Raw genomic sequence first — 6000 nt, 5'->3', positions numbered from 1 at the left:
GGCTAGGCTAAAGGCTAAAGACTAAGAGTTAGTTTGAAAATGCAAGTGTTTTGGATTTGTTGTGTGTGTGTATCTTGCTATTGCGAGGTATTTATAGGCAAGCTCTTTAATAACCGCCGAGCGGTTTCTTCCTTTGGCCCCACGCTTTGCTCTTTTCCATAAGCCACGTGGATGACGGTTTCCCGGTCTTCGCGCCTTTTCTTTTTACCTCGTGGGGATTACCGCCAACCGCTTCGATCGTGACCTCCTTCCGCGCGCTTTTCTTGCTCTAGAAGGAAGTGGCGCCGATTTTTACCCCGACACGTGGCACCTTATTGATACGTTCCTTGCTTCAGTGTCCCTTCCCGTAGCTAATTATCGCTTCCTCACGTGCTCGTCACGAGTCCTTCTTGGATTATGTTGAGTGTCAACAGAAGGCAAATAGCAATAATGAGTATACGCCGAGATCTCTCACTCCATTTGTAACGGTTTGCGATGATCGTCCAAATTCAATATTTTTATCACCATTGCTGTGCATAGACACCAGTATTAATATGTTCACGCATCTAATACCTATAGGGAACTCCTAGATCTATATTTAGATCCGGCTTGAGAGAGTAACATCTCCAAAACTTGACCTAAATCTAAATCGAAAGAGAAGAGCGGCCTAATCTCAAAGAGATTTTGGAGCCACGCTACGAACATCCTTCTCGGTGATTGTCGACCGGACGGATGACCGAACTAATCCCCACGTTCAACCAAGAAGAATTGCAGAGATTTATTCACGCACGTGAAATAAAAACTTCAAAAAGGGAAGATGAACACAAGAAAGGAAAAGGTTTCCAAGGGAAGGGGAAGGGGGGGAGGAAACCCCATAAATTTATAAATAAATAAACCTAGAAATTGAAAGTTCAAATTGACTGCATTCGAATCTATGAGGTAACTTCAATTCGATATGTTCCATCTGAATGGATCGGCTTGAATTGAAACACGACGACACAAGTGCGCGTGTCAACTAATCGATTCTTTGTTGCTTGAAGGATTGCTCTTGAGGGAGGTGTATGATGTTTTTAGCGAGTCTTTCATTTCTGTTTTTTTTTTTCTCTTTTGTTTAGACACTCATCTCTGCCTATCTTACGTGACTTCTACTTTTGATTTTTGGGGTTTTGTGGGATAAATTGTATTCGATATCGACATGTGGAACAATAGTTACGTAATAATAGAACCTAACTTTCTTCATTTTTTTTTTCGTCGAAGCTTAATGAAGAATTTTATTTCGTCGACATTAAAAAGAAAGTCGAGGGTAACAAATAAGTGCGAGCAAATAGGCCCGACATTTAATTATACGTAGGCTTATTGTTAATGGAATACACAATACACACAAACTAATCTCGAGTTGTGATGTTGGTTGATATCCATGGGAAGGAATTCAGTTCTTACGAGTTAATGTGCCCTAGAAAAGGTCCCCTTTTTCTCATGTGATGACACATCGAAGTATGAAACTTTTCGCATTGCACATTGGACCCGAGGGCAAACAACAAATGTCCTTCGAAAAGCACCACCGAAGATACTTTCCACAAAGCATGAAGGGTCCACGAAAACCAGACCAACAAAAGCGGTGCCAGCTTAGAAAGCTCCGCGAAGAAATCTTAATAGTGTGCCCAGACCTAAATTATGTTCTAAGTTTGTTTGCAAAACAATTAGGAAGTTGCAATTTTTTCCTTACCCCACATAGAAAATGTGGGAAAATGCGGAATACTTTATCAGTCAGAGACTATCGTAGTCTTTCAAATGAAGAAATAGGCAAGTGAGCTACGCCCCACTATACCTACTTACGGTTGCGCGATTACCAGCTGCACTTGGCACGCTTGTGCGGTCGTGGGTAAGAATCGGCATAAATCAATAATTATTTCTTTTTATCAATGTTGATTTCGAAGTTTATGTTAGTTTCTTCCGACCTTCAAAAGGTTGCGATTTTTCAGACATAACAGTTCTTGAACACCGAATAGTAGTGCCCGAATAAACTGTTTTTCAAAACAATGAAAAGTAGTGTCCGAATAAATTATTTTCGAACACGAAGAGTTGTATGAGAATTAACTGCACAGCCTATGTTTCTAATTGTTTTCCTAAAGAGATCCTGAAAAATTATCAGATTTTTTATCCGATGTTCTCATCGAGACTTTGCTGTATCCTGGGAGGATATTTGTCGAAACCATTAGCAATATTGTGGTGCAAATAAGTTTTTAAATAGAGTGTTATCACGCTTCAAAATTTGATTCCATTTCATCCCATCCCGACCAAATTTTCCAACAAATTCACCCTCCGTTAAAGTACACACATGTCAACGTACATGGATTTCTACACGTCAGATCTGTCATTCTTCATCTGCAATGTGTGTCTACATGTACACATCTTAACAGAACGACAAAAAGCTAAACATAAGTACATTGAGATCAGGGATAACCAGTTTGAGTTTTGTTGTAAAGCAGAATTTAGTTTGAGGTACCATTTCAAAATTTTTTGCGAGACGAAAATCGTTTTGAGGTAAATATGTTATGAGGTTCTGATACGAGGCTTTTACCGGGCTTAATCTCTAATTTGACCTCACTTTTCACCGAGTTCTTCATAGAAACTTCTAGAGCAAAGCGTGGTTAATAATATTATCATAATATGGTGTTCTATAGTATAATGGATATCTATGGCATTAACCAGCCACAAAGCAAGTTAAAACGCGACGTTTTCCATCGATGTGCATGGTGTCCCTTTCCTTTCATGCTGGCTTTCGCACGCATCCGATCCACTTCGCCCTTTCCAGCACCAGCGATTTGGTCGCTGCTTTTGAGCTCAAGAAAGCGGATGCTTAGTAAGGCAGCTAATTTCAATGTGACATTCTTTCTTTTTATGGTGAATTCGTACTAGAATTAGGTCGTTGCCGAATCGTCGATGATGGAAATCGTCTTCATTTGGACGAATTCGAAGAGATGGGCTGTCCTTAATTTATAATTTATTGGAAGCTCAGCAACAAGTAGATTATATGTCTATGAAAATTGAGCTTCTCGAATCTTACTTTTCCAACATAACATGCGTATTGACATGATGCAAATTTCAATCTAACAATTTTCGAATCGTGGGTTCGCTTGAAACTATTACTAGGCTACTAGAATTGGAGACAGAAAAATAATTTTTTGTCTCTCCCAATTAATTTACTTTTTAACTTTCCATGTGAATTTCTTATTTTACTAATGGATAAAAAAAAATGTCAAATGGTAGAAGTTTACACTGGTTGCCTTTATATTTAATCATCCACCATCAACTAAACTCAAGTGTGGAATGCCATGAGCACGTGCCTAGCAGAACGCTATCGTGTTTTTGCTTTCAACATGCTATGACTGGCATGTAAAAATGTGTGGAATATTGATACTCGTTCTTCTTATTACTTTTCTTTTTTTTTTTTTTTGAAGATTTTCTAATTTATCAAATAATTATTTTTTCAAGGTTCGAGATTATTACAGATTAATAATTTGTCCACTCTTCAAAATATAGTTTCATCGATAGGAGTATTCGCTTTATACTTGCTATTAAATACTTTCGAAAGTAAACCAATTAGTCCTAAACCTATTATATGAATGCTAATTCTTCAGTCCTGAATTTTTCGATTTTTGCCAATTTAATCTTAGACTTTTGCACGAAATTTCAATGTTGCTATTCTGGCCAATTCTCGCCAGCTGTCCTAAATGACACACGCCACGTCGGCGATTTCTGGCGAAAAATTGATCGAAATGACAGTATTGGAATCCCGCACCAAGGTTTAGGACTAGATAGGCAAAAAATGAAAAGTTTGTGACTTGATTGTCGTCCGTACAATAAATTTAAGTCTGATTAGACGCTTTTTTCGGAAAAGTTTCTTTTCTGGATTCAATTTGAAGCGCTTTTGCTAAAACAAATTAGTAGCCCATAATTATCATTCTAATTAAGGTCCAACACAAGTGCAAAGAGAATGTCAATTATTCTTGTGGGAACATGTCGCCACGTGATGGATTTGGACAGCTGCATGATACGTGACTCTCTCGCTAGGGGGACAACATTAGCTTTTTTGTCTCATCGTTACTTTGGTCCCCGCCACAACACTTGCTTTCCTTATTTATTCATTCATTTATTTGTTTTTTCGTTGCAAATGCAAAATGCCCAATAAAATCAAAATTCCCATTTTCACGACAAAAGACATGAAAATCGAAATTTTCTTTATCTAGCTTTATTTTGCGGAGCTTTCTTTCAATCGTCGCAATGTAGCTATCGTGCCAGGAGAAGTAACATGACGGAGAATAGAATACCAAAGAGAAAAATTCGAATCGTCATTTTCACATTTAATCGAGATATAAACAAATTTTGTGATTTGTTGTCTCAGGAGGCGATGAGTTTGAATTGAAGTTTAAGCTGATTCCGGCAAAGGGAGATGGCCCCTCCCACCTCTCGGTAGCTCGATTGAAAATGACAATTGTTTGCAAATTCAGGTCCTTGTCGCAATTGTCATTTATCAGCCACTTTTGTGTAAGAGATAATTATGAAGAGATCCTTTGCAATTCTCTCGTGAGAAAAAAAGAAAAGAAAAGAAATCTCAAATAAGACTTGTAAACTTTAATTTTGAGGGTTAATATCGCCAAAAATTCTAAATTTGTATAGTTGTGACAAATTTACCCCAAATTATTTTTTTACCACAAAAAAATTCAAACCGGTATACTTGTGACAAATTTACCTTAAACTATTTTTTTTTTACCATAATAAATTTCAAACTGGTTTAAACGTGACAAATTTACCTCAAACTATTTTTTTGATCAGCAAAAATCCTAAACCGATATACTGATGACAAATTTACCCCAAGCCAGTACACATATGACAAGTTTATCTTTCGTTAGTTTTTGCTAAATCGAGTTAATATCACGAAAAATCCCAAACCGATACATATATGACAAAGAGAAGGTAAAAATCCTTAATTGGTATACCCGTCAATTGCAACTTGTCATCCAACTCAACAATTTAATGGTAAAATATAATGAAAAACTCACGAATGCTAAATTTATTACAGATGTACCAGTTTAGGATAAATATATCACAGATATACCAGTTTAGAATTTTTGATAATCACAAAAATAGTTTGGGATAAATTTATCATAGATGTACCAGTTTTGGATCTTTCGTGATATTAACTCTATTTTTGTGTGTTTTCTAAGTTTATTTAAATAGAAAATTTGTTCGTTCACATGTGATGAGGTGACCAATAGCCATTGGCTTGTTGTACTTTGGAATATTAACCACTAGAAACATGAACCCCTCAATTTATTATTTTCCAGTATAAAGATATTGCCATGCGTGCGTTTGGAAATGCTTTATGAAGGGGAAATCATTGAAAAATTCCTAAGCCTATCGCATTTGTACCAATTCAATCATAAATATTTTAATTTAGCCAATTGAGTCTTAAACTTTTTGACGATTTGACAATTGAGTCCTTTTGATCAATTTTGGTCAAAAATCGATGACGTGGATACAAGTCATTCTAAGTGGCACGGCAGGCATTGACATGGACGGTTTCTAAAAATTTTTTAAACAAAGTTTTATTTTTTTATATTTCTTTGTATAAATTTTTACTATTTTTTTTCCCTTTCATTTTCCTCTTTGCTTTTCTTTTCCATTGGACCACCAAGGGTCGGATCTGCAAGGGTCGCCGCCGCCGGCAAGGATCATAGGAGACCCTTGTCGGCCACCGAAAAAGGAAAGAAAAGAAAATCAAAAACTAAAATAACAAATAATAATTCAAAAAATATTAAAATACAAATAACGATATCCACGTCAGCGCAGCCCGTTCTACATAGGACGATAGGCATCCACGTCATCAATTCCGGCCAATAAGACTCAATTGGCAAATAGTCAGAAGATTGAGGACTAAATCGATTAAATTAAAAGGTTTATGACTGAATTTGTATAAGTACAATATATTTAGGATTTCTTTGATAATTTTTCTCCATT

Source organism: Rhodamnia argentea, chromosome 4, assembly GCF_020921035.1.
Source record: "Rhodamnia argentea isolate NSW1041297 chromosome 4, ASM2092103v1, whole genome shotgun sequence".
Taxonomy (NCBI): Eukaryota; Viridiplantae; Streptophyta; class Magnoliopsida; order Myrtales; family Myrtaceae; genus Rhodamnia; species Rhodamnia argentea.
Note: the sequence above shows the minus strand (reverse complement) of the source record.